Below are 18,377 nucleotides of genomic sequence, written 5' to 3'. Positions count from 1 at the left end.
CTATTTAAAAACAATTGTTTAGTCCATCAGTTGAGTATGTTCTTGTGGCTTTTTTGAGCATTTTTAGTGTCTTTTTTAGTAAGTTTTCAGAGCCAACTCACACTAAATCTGCCTTTTAAACTGTTGAAAGGCTTGAGCGGTACAAGGTTTCAAGTTAAGATGACTTCACATCAGATTTTTAAATTTTAGTGAGGCCTGAAATTTTGAAGGTATCTCAGAAGTTGTGGCTGAGTTGTTAAAGCGATGGACTTGAAATCCATTGGGATCTCCCTGCGCATTCAATCATTGCCAACTATGTCAATTTCCAAGTAGGTTTTTTGATGATTATCTGAGTAGATCAATGCACACCTTCCTTAGTTTATTCCCCAAAAAGTTGTTTCATATCTCTGGACTGGATTTGGAGAACCAACCTGCGGGCATCTAAAGATCTTATTTTGATTTGAACTTATAGAATGAAACTTGAAACTTGATTTGAATGGTGCAAGAATCCATGGAATCCTATTTCCAAGGCTGTTTATCAACTAGTTGTACTAGGTGTAGCAAAAGATAAAATTGACTTCAGGAAACAAAATTCTTATCTTGTATGTTACACCAAGCAACTTTATTCTATGACTTGTGTAAATGTTCCCATGATTTTTAATTCGGGTGGGAAAATCTGATGATGATTTCAAATCAAAATGGCTTTAGGAAACGCCAGCTTATTTTCCTGAATTTTCTTTTCTCTTGTTTTTTCCAAAATTATCTATAATGTTTTATTGAGGAATTTTTTGGCAATTTAAAAACAATTGTTTAGTCCATCAGTTGAGTATGTTCTTGTGGCTTTTTTGTAGGTGACAAAAGGAACTAGAAGTCACTAAGAGACTTTAAAGTGTCTTTCTAAGCTTCTAGTTGACTTGAATTTTATTACGGAAGGTATTCGAAGCAAAAAAATCAAATGGAAATTGACATAGTCACTTTACCGTTTTGGAAACTTTATGCAGTTAAAAGATGCTCAAAACGACTGAAAATACGAAGACTAATTTTATTTTATGTTTACATAGAAATGAATATTTTTCTTCTTTTGAGCTTTTTTGGTGTATTCTTTAGTAAGTTTTCAGAGCCAACTCACACTAAATCTGCCTTTTAAACTGTTGAAAGGCTTGAGCGGTACAAGGTTTCAAGTTAAGATGACTTCACATCAGATTTTTAAATTTTAGTGAGGCCTGAAATTTTGAAGGTATCTCAGAAGTTGTGGCTGAGTTGTTAAAGCGATGGACTTGAAATCCATTGGGATCTCCCTGCGCATTCAATCATTGCCAACTATGTCAATTTCCAAGTAGGTTTTTTGATGATTATCTGAGTAGATCAATGCACACCTTCCTTAGTTTATCCCCCAAAAAGTTGTTTCATATCTCTGGACTGGATTTGGAGAACCAACCTGCGGGCATCTAAAGATCTTATTTTGATTAACTGGCCTGGCCCATCATCACATGAGAATCACACTGCTAATCAAAAGATGAGACCTCGTGCGATCAGGTAAGAGGTGCTTCTCCATCTCTCATCTAGTTGCCACAAATGTCAGGTATGGTTGATAGATTGGAACATGTGCTTTGCTTTGCACCGATTCTACTTATATTATCTCTCGGGTGGAATCTTTTACCACACAGTGAAAAATCTTTAACAACTTCTGGATGAGCAGCTTTCTAGCAGTTTAAGTTTTGCAATTATTTTCCTCTCCTTTTTCCTGGTAACAGAGCTGGCACAGTTTTCATAAACAATTTTAAAACTGTCCTGATTGTGATACTGTGGAATTCTAGGCACACTTGTAGATTAAAAGTGGAGGAGATATTAATTTATGATGGTGTATTAAATGTAGATTTGTACTGCAGCTTTAAAGCCAGTTTCACCATCATGCATGATTTCCTTAATGTGTTCCCTTCTCCATTTTCACCACAAGAAAATCTAGAGCAGTCAACTACATGTGTGGTTCCATGGTGTAATGGTTAGCACTCTGGACTCTGAATCCAGCGATCTGAGTTCAAATCTCAGTGGAACCTGTAAGTTTCATCTTTAGCATTATAATTTCAACTATGTTCAACTTTTAGAATGAAACTTGAAAACTTGAAACTTGATTTGAATGGTGCAAGAATCCATGGAATCCTATAAAATTGACTTCAGGAAACAAAATTCTTATCTTGTATGTTACACCAAGCAACTATATTCTATGACTTGTGTAAATGTTCCCATGATTTTTAGTTCGGGTGGGAAAATCTGATGATGATTTCAAATCAAAATGGCTTTAGGAAACGCCAGCTTATTTTCCTGAATTTTCTTTTCTCTTGTTTTTTCCAAAATTATCTATAATGTTTTATTGAGGAATTTTTTGGCAATTTAAAAACAATTGTTTAGTCCATCAGTTGAGTATGTTCTTGTGGCTTTTTTGTAGGTGACAAAAGGAACTAGAAGTCACTAAGAGACTTTAAAGTGTCTTTCTAAGCTTCTAGTTGACTTGAATTTTATTACGGAAGGTATTCGAAGCAAAAAAATCAAATGGAAATTGACATAGTCACTTTACCGTTTTGGAAACTTTATGCAGTTAAAAGATGCTCAAAACGACTGAAAATACGAAGACTAATTTTATTTTATGTTTACATAGAAATGAATATTTTTCTTCTTTTGAGCTTTTTTGGTGTATTCTTTAGTAAGTTTTCAGAGCCAACTCACACTAAATCTGCCTTTTAAACTGTTGAAAGGCTTGAGCGGTACAAGGTTTCAAGTTAAGATGACTTCACATCAGATTTTTACATTTTAGTGAGGCCTGAAATTTTGAAGGTATCTCAGAAGTTGTGGCTGAGTTGTTAAAGCGATGGACTTGAAATCCATTGGGATCTCCCTGCGCATTCAATCATTGCCAACTATGTCAATTTCCAAGTAGGTTTTTTGATGATTATCTGAGTAGATCAATGCACACCTTCCTTAGTTTATCCCCCAAAAAGTTGTTTCATATCTCTGGACTGGATTTGGAGAACCAACCTGCGGGCATCTAAAGATCTTATTTTGATTAACTGGCCTGGCCCATCATCACATGTGAATCACACTGCTAATCAAAAGATGAGACCTCGTGCGATCAGGTAAGAGGTGCTTCTCCATCTCTCATCTAGTTGCCACAAATGTCAGGTATGGTTGATAGATTGGAACATGTGCTTTGCTTTGCACTGACTCTACTTATATTATCTCTCGGGTGGAATCTTTTACCACACAGTGAAAAATCTTTAGCAACTTCTGGATGAGCAGCTTTCTAGCAGTTTAAGTTTTGCAATTATTTTCCTCTCCTTTTTCCTGGTAACAGAGATGGCACAGTTTTCATAAACAATTTTAAAACTGTCCTGATTGTGATACTGTGGAATTCTAGGCACACTTGTAGATTAAAAGTGGAAGAGATATTAATTTATGATGGTGTATTAAATGTAGATTTGTACTGCAGCTTTAAAGCCAGTTTCACCATCATGCATGATTTCCTTAATGTGTTCCCTTCTCCATTTTCACCACAAGAAAATCTAGAGTAGTCTGCTACATGTGTGGTTCCATGGTGTAATGGTTAGCACTCTGGACGCTGAATCCAGCGATCTGAGTTCAAATCTCAGTGGAACCTGTAAGATTCATCTTTAGCATTATAATTTCTACTATGTTCAACTTTTAGAATGAAACTTGATTTGAATGGTGCAAGAATCCATGGAATCCTATAAAATTGACTTCAGGAAACAAAATTCTTATCTTGTATGTTACACCAAGCAACTATATTCTATGACTTGTGGAAATGTTCCCATGATTTTTAATTCGGGTGGGAAAATCTGATGATGATTTCAAATCAAAATGGCTTGAGGAAATGCCAGCTTATTTTCCTGAATTTTCTTTTCTCTTGTTTTTTCCAAAATTATCTATAATGTTTTATTGAGGAATTTTTTGGCAATTTAAAAACAATTGTTTAGTCCATCAGTTGAGTATGTTCTTGTGGCTTTTTTGTAGGTGACAAAAGGAACTAGAAGTCACTAAGAGACTTTAAAGTGTCTTTCTAAGCTTCTAGTTGACTTGAATTTTATTACGGAAGGTATTCGAAGCAAAAAAATCAAATGGAAATTGACATAGTCACTTTACCGTTTTGGAAACTTTATGCAGTTAAAAGATGCTCAAAACGACTGAAAATACGAAGACTAATTTTATTTTATGTTTACATAGAAATGAATATTTTTCTTCTTTTGAGCTTTTTTGGTGTATTCTTTAGTAAGTTTTCAGAGCCAACTCACACTAAATCTGCCTTTTAAACTGTTGAAAGGCTTGAGCGGTACAAGGTTTCAAGTTAAGATGACTTCACATCAGATTTTTACATTTTAGTGAGGCCTGAAATTTTGAAGGTATCTCAGAAGTTGTGGCTGAGTTGTTAAAGCGATGGACTTGAAATCCATTGGGATCTCCCTGCGCATTCAATCATTGCCAACTATGTCAATTTCCAAGTAGGTTTTTTGATGATTATCTGAGTAGATCAATGCACACCTTCCTTAGTTTATCCCCCAAAAAGTTGTTTCGTATCTCTGGACTGGATTTGGAGAACCAACCTGCGGGCATCTAAAGATCTTATTTTGATTAACTGGCCTGGCCCATCATCACATGTGAATCACACTGCTAATCAAAAGATGAGACCTCGTACGATCAGGTAAGAGGTGCTTCTCCATCTCTCATCTAGTTGCCACAAATGTCACGTATGGTTGATAGATTGGAACATGTGCTTTGCTTTGCACCGATTCTACTTATATTATCTCTCGGGTGGAATCTTTTACCACACAGTGAAAAATCTTTAGCAACTTCTGGATGAGCAGCTTTCTAGCAGTTTAAGTTTTGCAATTATTTTCCTCTCCTTTTTCCTGGTAACAGAGCTGGCACAGTTTTCATAAACAATTTTAAAACTGTCCTGATTGTGATACTGTGGAATTCTAGGCACACTTGTAGATTAAAAGTGGAGGAGATATTAATTTATGATGGTGTATTAAATGTAGATTTGTACTGCAGCTTTAAAGCCAGTTTCACCATCATGCATGATTTCCTTAATGTGTTCCCTTCTCCATTTTCACCACAAGAAAATCTAGAGTAGTCAGCAACATGTGTGGTTCCATGGTGTAATGGTTAGCACTCTGGACTCTGAATCCAGCGATATGAGTTCAAATCTCAGTGGAACCTGTAAGTTTCATCTTTAGCATTATAATTTCTACTATGTTCAACTTTTAGAATGAAACTTGATTTGAATGGTGCAAGAATCCATGGAATCCTATAAAATTGACTTCAGGAAACACAATTCTTATCTTGTATGTTACACCAAGCAACTATATTCTATGACTTGTGGAAATGTTCCCATGATTTTTAATTCGGGTGGGAAAATCTGATGATGATTTCAAATCAAAATGGCTTTAGGAAATGCCAGCTTATTTTCCTGAATTTTCTTTTCTCTTGTTTTTTCCAAAATTATCTATAATGTTTTATTGAGGAATTTTTTGGCAATTTAAAAACAATTGTTTAGTCCATCAGTTGAGTATGTTCTTGTGGCTTTTTTGTAGGTGACAAAAGGAACTAGAAGTCACTAAGAGACTTTAAAGTGTCTTTCTAAGCTTCTAGTTGACTTGAATTTTATTACGGAAGGTATTCGAAGCAAAAAAATCAAATGGAAATTGACATAGTCACTTTACCGTTTTGGAAACTTTATGCAGTTAAAAGATGCTCAAAACGACTGAAAATACGAAGACTAATTTTATTTTATGTTTACGTAGAAATGAATATTTTTCTTCTTTTGAGCTTTTTTGGTGTATTCTTTAGTAAGTTTTCAGAGCCAACTCACACTAAATCTGCCTTTTAAACTGTTGAAAGGCTTGAGCGGTACAAGGTTTCAAGTTAAGATGACCTCACATCAGATTTTTACATTTTAGTGAGGCCTGAAATTTTGAAGGTATCTCAGAAGTTGTGGCTGAGTTGTTAAAGCGATGGACTTGAAATCCATTGGGATCTCCCTGTGCATTCAATCATTGCCAACTATGTCAATTTCCAAGTAGGTTTTTTGATGATTATCTGAGTAGATCAATGCACACCTTCCTTAGTTTATCCCCCAAAAAGTTGTTTCGTATCTCTGGACTGGATTTGGAGAACCAACCTGCGGGCATCTAAAGATCTTATTTTGATTAACTGGCCTGGCCCATCATCACATGTGAATCACACTGCTAATCAAAAGATGAGACCTCGTGCGATCAGGTAAGAGGTGCTTCTCCATCTCTCATCTAGTTGCCACAAATGTCAGGTATGGTTGATAGATTGGAACATGTGCTTTGCTTTGCACCGATTCTACTTATATTATCTCTCCGGTGGAATCTTTTACCACACAGTGAAAAATCTTTAGCAACTTCTGGATGAGCAGCTTTCTAGCAGTTTAAGTTTTGCAATTATTTTCCTCTCCTTTTTCCTGGTAACAGAGCTGGCACAGTTTTCATAAACAATTTTAAAACTGTCCTGATTGTGATACTGTGGAATTCTAGGCACACTTGTAGATTAAAAGTGGAGGAGATATTAATTTATGATGGTGTATTAAATGTAGATTTGTACTGCAGCTTTAAAGCCAGTTTCACCATCATGCATGATTTCCTTAATGTGTTCCCTTCTCCATTTTCACCACAAGAAAATCTAGAGCAGTCAACTACATGAGTGGTTCCATGGTGTAATGGTTAGCACTCTGGACTCTGAATCCAGCGATCGGCGTTCAAATCTCAGTGGAACCTGTAAGTTTCATCTTTAGCATTATAATTTCTACTATGTTCAACTTTTAGAATGAAAGTTGAAACTTGATTTGAATGGTGCAAGAATCCATGGAATCCTATAAAATTGACTTCAGGAAACAAAATTCTTATCTTGTATGTTACACCAAGCAACTATATTCTATGACTTGTGTAAATGTTCCCATGATTTTTAATTCGGGTGGGAAAATCTGATGATGATTTCAAATCAAAATGGCTTTAGGAAACGCCAGCTTATTTTCCTGAATTTTCTTTTCTCTTGTTTTTTCCAAAATTATCTATAATGTTTTATTGAGGAATTTTTTGGCAATTTAAAAACAATTGTTTAGTCCATCAGTTGAGTATGTTCTTGTGGCTTTTTTGTAGGTGACAAAAGGAACTAGAAGTCACTAAGAGACTTTAAAGTGTCTTTCTAAGCTTCTAGTTGACTTGAATTTTATTACGGAAGGTATTCGAAGCAAAAAAATCAAATGGAAATTGACATAGTCACTTTACCGTTTTGGAAACTTTATGCAGTTAAAAGATGCTCAAAACGACTGAAAATACGAAGACTAATTTTATTTTATGTTTACATAGAAATGAATATTTTTCTTCTTTTGAGCTTTTTTGGTGTATTCTTTAGTAAGTTTTCAGAGCCAACTCACACTAAATCTGCCTTTTAAACTGTTGAAAGGCTTGAGCGGTACAAGGTTTCAAGTTAAGATGACTTCACATCAGATTTTTAAATTTTAGTGAGGCCTGAAATTTTGAAGGTATCTCAGAAGTTGTGGCTGAGTTGTTAAAGCGATGGACTTGAAATCCATTGGGATCTCCCTGCGCATTCAATCATTGCCAACTATGTCAATTTCCAAGTAGGTTTTTTGATGATTATCTGAGTAGATCAATGCACACCTTCCTTAGTTTATCCCCCAAAAAGTTGTTTCATATCTCTGGACTGGATTTGGAGAACCAACCTGCGGGCATCTAAAGATCTTATTTTGATTAACTGGCCTGGCCCATCATCACATGTGAATCACACTGCTAATCAAAAGATGAGACCTCGTGCGATCAGGTAAGAGGTGCTTCTCCATCTCTCATCTAGTTGCCACAAATGTCAGGTATGGTTGATAGATTGGAACATGTGCTTTGCTTTGCACCGATTCTACTTATATTATCTCTCGGGTGGAATCTTTTACCACACAGTGAAAAATCTTTAACAACTTCTGGATGAGCAGCTTTCTAGCAGTTTAAGTTTTGCAATTATTTTCCTCTCCTTTTTCCTGGTAACAGAGCTGGCACAGTTTTCATAAACAATTTTAAAACTGTCCTGATTGTGATACTGTGGAATTCTAGGCACACTTGTAGATTAAAAGTGGAGGAGATATTAATTTATGATGGTGTATTAAATGTAGATTTGTACTGCAGCTTTAAAGCCAGTTTCACCATCATGCATGATTTCCTTAATGTGTTCCCTTCTCCATTTTCACCACAAGAAAATCTAGAGCAGTCAACTACATGTGTGGTTCCATGGTGTAATGGTTAGCACTCTGGACTCTGAATCCAGCTGAGTTCAAATCTCAGTGGAACCTGTAAGTTTCATCTTTAGCATTATAATTTCTACTATGTTCAACTTTTAGAATGAAAACTTGAAACTTGATTTGAATGGTGCAAGAATCCATGGAATCCTATAAAATTGACTTCAGGAAACAAAATTCTTATCTTGTATGTTACACCAAGCAACTATATTCTATGACTTGTGTAAATGTTCCCATGATTTTTAGTTCGGGTGGGAAAATCTGATGATGATTTCAAATCAAAATGGCTTTAGGAAACGCCAGCTTATTTTCCTGAATTTTCTTTTCTCTTGTTTTTTCCAAAATTATCTATAATGTTTTATTGAGGAATTTTTTGGCAATTTAAAAACAATTGTTTAGTCCATCAGTTGAGTATGTTCTTGTGGCTTTTTTGTAGGTGACAAAAGGAACTAGAAGTGACTAAGAGACTTTAAAGTGTCTTTCTAAGCTTCTAGTTGACTTGAATTTTATTACGGAAGGTATTCGAAGCAAAAAAATCAAATGGAAATTGACATAGTCACTTTACCGTTTTGGAAACTTTATGCAGTTAAAAGATGCTCAAAACGACTGAAAATACGAAGACTAATTTTATTTTATGTTTACATAGAAATGAACATTTTTCTTCTTTTGAGCTTTTTTGGTGTATTCTTTAGTAAGTTTTCAGAGCCAACTCACACTAAATCTGCCTTTTAAACTGTTGAAAGGCTTGAGCGGTACAAGGTTTCAAGTTAAGATGACTTCACATCAGATTTTTAAATTTTAGTGAGGCCTGTAATTTTGAAGGTATCTCAGAAGTTGTGGCTGAGTTGTTAAAGCGATGGACTTGAAATCCATTGGGATCTCCCTGCGCATTCAATCATTGCCAACTATGTCAATTTCCAAGTAGGTTTTTTGATGATTATCTGAGTAGATCAATGCACACCTTCCTTAGTGTATCCCCCAAAAAGTTGTTTCATATCTCTGGACTGGATTTGGAGAACCAACCTGTGGGCATCTAAAGATCTTGTTTTGATTAACTGGCCTGGCCCATCATCACATGTGAATCACACTGCTAATCAAAAGATGAGACCTCATGCGATCAGGTAAGAGGTGCTTCTCCATCTCTCATCTAGTTGCCACAAATGTCAGGTATAGTTGATAGATTGGAACATGTGCTTTGCTTTGCACCGATTCTACTTATATTATCTCTCGGGTGGAATCTTTTACCACACAGTGAAAAATCTTTAGCAACTTCTGGATAAGCAGCTTTCTAGCAGTTTAAGTTTTGCAATTATTTTCCTCTCCTTTTTTCCTGGTAACAGAGCTGGCACAGTTTTCATAAACAATTTTAAAACTGTCCTGATTGTGATACTGTGGAATTCTAGGCACACTTGTAGATTAAAAGTGGAGGAGATATTAATTTATTATGGTGTATTAAATGTAGATTTGTACTGCAGCTTTAAAGCCAGTTTCACCATCATGCATGATTTCCTTAATGTGTTCCCTTCTCCATTTTCACCACAAGAAAATCTAGAGTAGTCAGCTGCATGTGTGGTTCCATGGTGTAATGGTTAGCACTCTGGACTCTGAATTCAGCGATCTGAGTTCAAATCTCAGTGGAACCTGTAAGTTTTATCTTTAGCATTATAATTTCTACTATGTTCAACTTTTAGAATGAAACTTGAAACTTTGAAACTTGATTTGAATGGTGCAAGAATCCATGGAATCCTATAAAATTGACTTCAGGAAACAAAATTCTTATCTTGTATGTTACACCAAGCAACTATATTTTATGACTTGTGTAAATGTTCCCATGATTTTTAATTCGGGTGGGAAAATCTGATGATGATTTCAAATCAAAATGGCTTTAGAAAACGCCAGCTTATTTTCCTGAATTTTCTTTTCTCTTGTTTTTTCCAAAATTATCTATAATGTTTTATTGAGGAATTTTCTGGCAATTTAAAAACAATTGTTTAGTCCATCAGTTGAGTATGTTCTTGTGGCTTTTTTGTAGGTGACAAAAGGAACTAGAAGTCACTAAGAGACTTTAAAGTGTCTTTCTAAGCTTCTAGTTGACTTGAATTTTATTACGGAAGGTATTCGAAGCAAAGAAATCAAATGGAAATTGACATAGTCACTTTACCGTTTTGGAAACTTTATGCAGTTAAAAGATGCTCAAAACGACTGAAAATACGAAGACTAATTTTATTTTATGTTTACATAGAAATGAATATTTTTCTTCTTTTGAGCTTTTTTGGTGTATTCTTTAGTAAGTTTTCAGAGCCAACTCACACTAAATCTGCCTTTTAAACTGTTGAAAGGCTTGAGCGGTACAAGGTTTCAAGTTAAGATGACTTCACATCAGATTTTTACATTTTAGTGAGGCCTGAAATTTTGAAGGTATCTCAGAAGTTGCGGCTGAGTTGTTAAAGCGATGGACTTGAAATCCATTGGGATCTCCCTGCGCATTCAATCATTGCCAACTATGTCAATTTCCAAGTAGGTTTTTTGATGATTATCTGAGTAGATCAATGCACACCTTCCTTAGTTTATCCCCCAAAAAGTTGTTTCATATCTCTGGACTGGATTTGGAGAACCAACCTGCGGGCATCTAAAGATCTTATTTTGATTAACTGGCCTGGCCCATCATCACATGTGAATCACACTGCTAATCAAAAGATGAGACCTCGTGCGATCAGGTAAGAGGTGCTTCTCCATCTCTCATCTAGTTGCCACAAATGTCAGGTATGGTTGATAGATTGGAACATGTGCTTTGCTTTGCACTGATTCTACTTATATTATCTCTCGGGTGGAATCTTTTACCACACATTGAAAAATCTTTAGCAACTTCTGGATGAGCAGCTTTCTAGCAGTTTAAGTTTTGCAATTATTTTCCTCTCCTTTTTCCTGGTAACAGAGCTGGCACAGTTTTCATAAACAATTTTAAAACTGTCCTGATTGTGATACTGTGGAATTCTAGGCACACTTGTAGATTAAAAGTGGAAGAGATATTAATTTATGATGGTGTATTAAATGTAGATTTGTACTGCAGCTTTAAAGCCAGTTTCACCATCATGCATGATTTCCTTAATGTGTTCCCTTCTCCATTTTCACCACAAGAAAATCTAGAGTAGTCAGCTACATGTGTGGTTCCATGGTGTAATGGTTAGCACTCTGGACTCTGAATCCAGCGATCTGAGTTCAAATCTCAGTGGAACCTGTAAGTTTCATCTTTAGCATTATAATTTCTACTATGTTCAACTTTTAGAATGAAACTTGATTTGAATGGTGCAAGAATCCATGGAATCCTATAAAATTGAATTCAGGAAACAAAATTCTTATCTTGTATGTTACACCAAGCAACTATATTCTATGACTTGTGGAAATGTTCCCATGATTTTTAATTCGGGTGGGAAAATCTGATGATGATTTCAAATCAAAATGGCTTTAGGAAATGCCAGCTTATTTTCCTGAATTTTCTTTTCTCTTGTTTTTTCCAAAATTATCTATAATGTTTTATTGAGGAATTTTTTGGCAATTTAAAAACAATTGTTTAGTCCATCAGTTGAGTATGTTCTTTTTTTCCTGGTAACAGAGCTGGCACAGTTTTCATAAACAATTTTAAAACTGTCCTGATTGTGATACTGTGGAATTCTAGGCACACTTGTAGATTAAAAGTGGAGGAGATATTAATTTATTATGGTGTATTAAATGTAGATTTGTACTGCAGCTTTAAAGCCAGTTTCACCATCATGCATGATTTCCTTAATGTGTTCCCTTCTCCATTTTCACCACAAGAAAATCTAGAGTAGTCAGCTGCATGTGTGGTTCCATGGTGTAATGGTTAGCACTCTGGACTCTGAATTCAGCGATCTGAGTTCAAATCTCAGTGGAACCTGTAAGTTTTATCTTTAGCATTATAATTTCTACTATGTTCAACTTTTAGAATGAAACTTGAAACTTTGAAACTTGATTTGAATGGTGCAAGAATCCATGGAATCCTATAAAATTGACTTCAGGAAACAAAATTCTTATCTTGTATGTTACACCAAGCAACTATATTCTATGACTTGTGTAAATGTTCCCATGATTTTTAATTCGGGTGGGAAAATCTGATGATGATTTCAAATCAAAATGGCTTTAGGAAACGCCAGCTTATTTTCCTGAATTTTCTTTTCTCTTGTTTTTTCCAAAATTATCTATAATGTTTTATTGAGGAATTTTTTGGCAATTTAAAAACAATTGTTTAGTCCATCAGTTGAGTATGTTCTTGTGGCTTTTTTGTAGGTGACAAAAGGAACTAGAAGTCACTAAGAGACTTTAAAGTGTCTTTCTAAGCTTCTAGTTGACTTGAATTTTATTACGGAAGGTATTCGAAGCAAAAAAATCAAATGGAAATTGACATAGTCACTTTACCGTTTTGGAAACTTTATGCAGTTAAAAGATGCTCAAAACGACTGAAAATACGAAGACTAATTTTATTTTATGTTTACATAGAAATGAATATTTTTCTTCTTTTGAGCTTTTTTGGTGTATTCTTTAGTAAGTTTTCAGAGCCAACTCACACTAAATCTGCCTTTTAAACTGTTGAAAGGCTTGAGCGGTACAAGGTTTCAAGTTAAGATGACTTCACATCAGATTTTTAAATTTTAGTGAGGCCTGAAATTTTGAAGGTATCTCAGAAGTTGTGGCTGAGTTGTTAAAGCGATGGACTTGAAATCCATTGGGATCTCCCTGCGCATTCAATCATTGCCAACTATGTCAATTTCCAAGTAGGTTTTTTGATGATTATCTGAGTAGATCAATGCACACCTTCCTTAGTTTATCCCCCAAAAAGTTGTTTCATATCTCTGGACTGGATTTGGAGAACCAACCTGCGGGCATCTAAAGATCTTATTTTGATTAACTGGCCTGGCCCATCATCACATGTGAATCACACTGCTAATCAAAAGATGAGACCTCGTGCGATCAGGTAAGAGGTGCTTCTCCATCTCTCATCTAGTTGCCACAAATGTCAGGTATGGTTGATAGATTGGAACATGTGCTTTGCTTTGCACCGATTCTACTTATATTATCTCTCGGGTGGAATCTTTTACCACACAGTGAAAAATCTTTAACAACTTCTGGATGAGCAGCTTTCTAGCAGTTTAAGTTTTGCAATTATTTTCCTCTCCTTTTTCCTGGTAACAGAGCTGGCACAGTTTTCATAAACAATTTTAAAACTGTCCTGATTGTGATACTGTGGAATTCTAGGCACACTTGTAGATTAAAAGTGGAGGAGATATTAATTTATGATGGTGTATTAAATGTAGATTTGTACTGCAGCTTTAAAGCCAGTTTCACCATCATGCATGATTTCCTTAATGTGTTCCCTTCTCCATTTTCACCACAAGAAAATCTAGAGCAGTCAACTACATGTGTGGTTCCATGGTGTAATGGTTAGCACTCTGGACTCTGAATCCAGCTGAGTTCAAATCTCAGTGGAACCTGTAAGTTTCATCTTTAGCATTATAATTTCTACTATGTTCAACTTTTAGAATGAAAACTTGAAACTTGATTTGAATGGTGCAAGAATCCATGGAATCCTATAAAATTGACTTCAGGAAACAAAATTCTTATCTTGTATGTTACACCAAGCAACTATATTCTATGACTTGTGTAAATGTTCCCATGATTTTTAGTTCGGGTGGGAAAATCTGATGATGATTTCAAATCAAAATGGCTTTAGGAAACGCCAGCTTATTTTCCTGAATTTTCTTTTCTCTTGTTTTTTCCAAAATTATCTATAATGTTTTATTGAGGAATTTTTTGGCAATTTAAAAACAATTGTTTAGTCCATCAGTTGAGTATGTTCTTGTGGCTTTTTTGTAGGTGACAAAAGGAACTAGAAGTGACTAAGAGACTTTAAAGTGTCTTTCTAAGCTTCTAGTTGACTTGAATTTTATTACGGAAGGTATTCGAAGCAAAAAAATCAAATGGAAATTGACATAGTCACTTTACCGTTTTGGAAACTTTATGCAGTTAAAAGATGCTCAAAACGACTGAAAATACGAAGACTAATTTTATTTTATGTTTACATAGAAATGAACATTTTTCTTCTTTTGAGCTTTTTTGGTGTATTCTTTAGTAAGTTTTCAGAGCCAACTCACACTAAATCTGCCTTTTAAACTGTTGAAAGGCTTGAGCGGTACAAGGTTTCAAGTTAAGATGACTTCACATCAGATTTTTAAATTTTAGTGAGGCCTGTAATTTTGAAGGTATCTCAGAAGTTGTGGCTGAGTTGTTAAAGCGATGGACTTGAAATCCATTGGGATCTCCCTGCGCATTCAATCATTGCCAACTATGTCAATTTCCAAGTAGGTTTTTTGATGATTATCTGAGTAGATCAATGCACACCTTCCTTAGTGTATCCCCCAAAAAGTTGTTTCATATCTCTGGACTGGATTTGGAGAACCAACCTGTGGGCATCTAAAGATCTTGTTTTGATTAACTGGCCTGGCCCATCATCACATGTGAATCACACTGCTAATCAAAAGATGAGACCTCATGCGATCAGGTAAGAGGTGCTTCTCCATCTCTCATCTAGTTGCCACAAATGTCAGGTATAGTTGATAGATTGGAACATGTGCTTTGCTTTGCACCGATTCTACTTATATTATCTCTCGGGTGGAATCTTTTACCACACAGTGAAAAATCTTTAGCAACTTCTGGATAAGCAGCTTTCTAGCAGTTTAAGTTTTGCAATTATTTTCCTCTCCTTTTTTCCTGGTAACAGAGCTGGCACAGTTTTCATAAACAATTTTAAAACTGTCCTGATTGTGATACTGTGGAATTCTAGGCACACTTGTAGATTAAAAGTGGAGGAGATATTAATTTATTATGGTGTATTAAATGTAGATTTGTACTGCAGCTTTAAAGCCAGTTTCACCATCATGCATGATTTCCTTAATGTGTTCCCTTCTCCATTTTCACCACAAGAAAATCTAGAGTAGTCAGCTGCATGTGTGGTTCCATGGTGTAATGGTTAGCACTCTGGACTCTGAATTCAGCGATCTGAGTTCAAATCTCAGTGGAACCTGTAAGTTTTATCTTTAGCATTATAATTTCTACTATGTTCAACTTTTAGAATGAAACTTGAAACTTTGAAACTTGATTTGAATGGTGCAAGAATCCATGGAATCCTATAAAATTGACTTCAGGAAACAAAATTCTTATCTTGTATGTTACACCAAGCAACTATATTTTATGACTTGTGTAAATGTTCCCATGATTTTTAATTCGGGTGGGAAAATCTGATGATGATTTCAAATCAAAATGGCTTTAGAAAACGCCAGCTTATTTTCCTGAATTTTCTTTTCTCTTGTTTTTTCCAAAATTATCTATAATGTTTTATTGAGGAATTTTCTGGCAATTTAAAAACAATTGTTTAGTCCATCAGTTGAGTATGTTCTTGTGGCTTTTTTGTAGGTGACAAAAGGAACTAGAAGTCACTAAGAGACTTTAAAGTGTCTTTCTAAGCTTCTAGTTGACTTGAATTTTATTACGGAAGGTATTCGAAGCAAAGAAATCAAATGGAAATTGACATAGTCACTTTACCGTTTTGGAAACTTTATGCAGTTAAAAGATGCTCAAAACGACTGAAAATACGAAGACTAATTTTATTTTATGTTTACATAGAAATGAATATTTTTCTTCTTTTGAGCTTTTTTGGTGTATTCTTTAGTAAGTTTTCAGAGCCAACTCACACTAAATCTGCCTTTTAAACTGTTGAAAGGCTTGAGCGGTACAAGGTTTCAAGTTAAGATGACTTCACATCAGATTTTTACATTTTAGTGAGGCCTGAAATTTTGAAGGTATCTCAGAAGTTGCGGCTGAGTTGTTAAAGCGATGGACTTGAAATCCATTGGGATCTCCCTGCGCATTCAATCATTGCCAACTATGTCAATTTCCAAGTAGGTTTTTTGATGATTATCTGAGTAGATCAATGCACACCTTCCTTAGTTTATCCCCCAAAAAGTTGTTTCATATCTCTGGACTGGATTTGGAGAACCAACCTGCGGGCATCTAAAGATCTTATTTTGATTAACTGGCCTGGCCCATCATCACATGTGAATCACACTGCTAATCAAAAGATGAGACCTCGTGCGATCAGGTAAGAGGTGCTTCTCCATCTCTCATCTAGTTGCCACAAATGTCAGGTATGGTTGATAGATTGGAACATGTGCTTTGCTTTGCACTGATTCTACTTATATTATCTCTCGGGTGGAATCTTTTACCACACATTGAAAAATCTTTAGCAACTTCTGGATGAGCAGCTTTCTAGCAGTTTAAGTTTTGCAATTATTTTCCTCTCCTTTTTCCTGGTAACAGAGCTGGCACAGTTTTCATAAACAATTTTAAAACTGTCCTGATTGTGATACTGTGGAATTCTAGGCACACTTGTAGATTAAAAGTGGAAGAGATATTAATTTATGATGGTGTATTAAATGTAGATTTGTACTGCAGCTTTAAAGCCAGTTTCACCATCATGCATGATTTCCTTAATGTGTTCCCTTCTCCATTTTCACCACAAGAAAATCTAGAGTAGTCAGCTACATGTGTGGTTCCATGGTGTAATGGTTAGCACTCTGGACTCTGAATCCAGCGATCTGAGTTCAAATCTCAGTGGAACCTGTAAGTTTCATCTTTAGCATTATAATTTCTACTATGTTCAACTTTTAGAATGAAACTTGATTTGAATGGTGCAAGAATCCATGGAATCCTATAAAATTGAATTCAGGAAACAAAATTCTTATCTTGTATGTTACACCAAGCAACTATATTCTATGACTTGTGGAAATGTTCCCATGATTTTTAATTCGGGTGGGAAAATCTGATGATGATTTCAAATCAAAATGGCTTTAGGAAATGCCAGCTTATTTTCCTGAATTTTCTTTTCTCTTGTTTTTTCCAAAATTATCTATAATGTTTTATTGAGGAATTTTTTGGCAATTTAAAAACAATTGTTTAGTCCATCAGTTGAGTATGTTCTTGTGGCTTTTTTGTAGGTGACAAAAGGAACTAGAAGTCACTAAGAGACTTTAAAGTGTCTTTCTAAGCTTCTAGTTGACTTGAATTTTATTACGGAAGGTATTCGAAGCAAAAAAATCAAATGGAAATTGACATAGTCACTTTACCGTTTTGGAAACTTTATGCAGTTAAAAGATGCTCAAAACGACTGAAAATACGAAGACTAATTTTATTTTATGTTTACATAGAAATGAATATTTTTCTTCTTTTGAGCTTTTTTGGTGTATTCTTTAGTAAGTTTTCAGAGCCAACTCACACTAAATCTGCCTTTTAAACTGTTGAAAGGCTTGAGCGGTACAAGGTTTCAAGTTAAGATGACTTCACATCAGATTTTTACATTTTAGTGAGGCCTGAAATTTTGAAGGTATCTCAGAAGTTGTGGCTGAGTTGTTAAAGCGATGGACTTGAAATCCATTGGGATCTCCCTGCGCATTCAATCATTGCCAACTATGTCAATTTCCAAGTAGGTTTTTTGATGATTATCTGAGTAGATCAATGCACACCTTCCTTAGTTTATCCCCCAAAAAGTTGTTTCGTATCTCTGGACTGGATTTGGAGAACCAACCTGCGGGCATCTAAAGATCTTATTTTGATTAACTGGCCTGGCCCATCATCACATGTGAATCACACTGCTAATCAAAAGATGAGACCTCGTACGATCAGGTAAGAGGTGCTTCTCCATCTCTCATCTAGTTGCCACAAATGTCAGGTATGGTTGATAGATTGGAACATGTGCTTTGCTTTGCACCGATTCTACTTATATTATCTCTCGGGTGGAATCTTTTACCACACAGTGAAAAATCTTTAGCAACTTCTGGATGAGCAGCTTTCTAGCAGTTTAAGTTTTGCAATTATTTTCCTCTCCTTTTTCCTGGTAACAGAGCTGGCACAGTTTTCATAAACAATTTTAAAACTGTCCTGATTGTGATACTGTGGAATTCTAGGCACACTTGTAGATTAAAAGTGGAGG

General features: G+C 35.3%; 8 non-coding genes across 8 annotated transcripts; all 8 read left to right on the top strand.

Moving 5' to 3' along the window:
• Positions 1 to 1,964: 1,964 nt before the first annotated feature.
• Positions 1,965 to 2,036, top strand: TRNAQ-CUG (transfer RNA glutamine (anticodon CUG)). The gene has a single exon. It is a non-coding gene; the product is annotated as a tRNA-Gln (tRNA).
• Positions 2,037 to 3,559: 1,523 nt separating this feature from the next.
• Positions 3,560 to 3,631, top strand: TRNAQ-CUG (transfer RNA glutamine (anticodon CUG)). Its single transcript has one exon. It is a non-coding gene; the product is annotated as a tRNA-Gln (tRNA).
• Positions 3,632 to 5,139: 1,508 nt separating this feature from the next.
• TRNAQ-CUG (transfer RNA glutamine (anticodon CUG)) lies at positions 5,140 to 5,211 on the top strand. Its single transcript has one exon. It is a non-coding gene; the product is annotated as a tRNA-Gln (tRNA).
• Positions 5,212 to 9,891: 4,680 nt separating this feature from the next.
• Positions 9,892 to 9,963, top strand: TRNAQ-CUG (transfer RNA glutamine (anticodon CUG)). The gene has a single exon. It is a non-coding gene; the product is annotated as a tRNA-Gln (tRNA).
• Positions 9,964 to 11,486: 1,523 nt separating this feature from the next.
• TRNAQ-CUG (transfer RNA glutamine (anticodon CUG)) lies at positions 11,487 to 11,558 on the top strand. The gene has a single exon. It is a non-coding gene; the product is annotated as a tRNA-Gln (tRNA).
• Positions 11,559 to 12,164: 606 nt separating this feature from the next.
• TRNAQ-CUG (transfer RNA glutamine (anticodon CUG)) lies at positions 12,165 to 12,236 on the top strand. The gene has a single exon. It is a non-coding gene; the product is annotated as a tRNA-Gln (tRNA).
• A 3,108-nt stretch (positions 12,237 to 15,344) lies between these two features.
• Positions 15,345 to 15,416, top strand: TRNAQ-CUG (transfer RNA glutamine (anticodon CUG)). Its single transcript has one exon. It is a non-coding gene; the product is annotated as a tRNA-Gln (tRNA).
• Positions 15,417 to 16,939: 1,523 nt separating this feature from the next.
• Positions 16,940 to 17,011, top strand: TRNAQ-CUG (transfer RNA glutamine (anticodon CUG)). The gene has a single exon. It is a non-coding gene; the product is annotated as a tRNA-Gln (tRNA).
• Positions 17,012 to 18,377: the final 1,366 nt, after the last annotated feature.

This window comes from Dendrobates tinctorius, unplaced genomic scaffold (genome assembly GCF_039654945.1).
Source record: "Dendrobates tinctorius isolate UK_male_01 unplaced genomic scaffold, ASM3965494v1 ptg000047l, whole genome shotgun sequence".
NCBI classification, from domain to species: domain Eukaryota; kingdom Metazoa; phylum Chordata; class Amphibia; order Anura; family Dendrobatidae; genus Dendrobates; species Dendrobates tinctorius.
The sequence above is the reverse complement of the archived record's forward strand: the minus strand, read 5'-3'. Positions and strand labels throughout refer to the sequence as shown.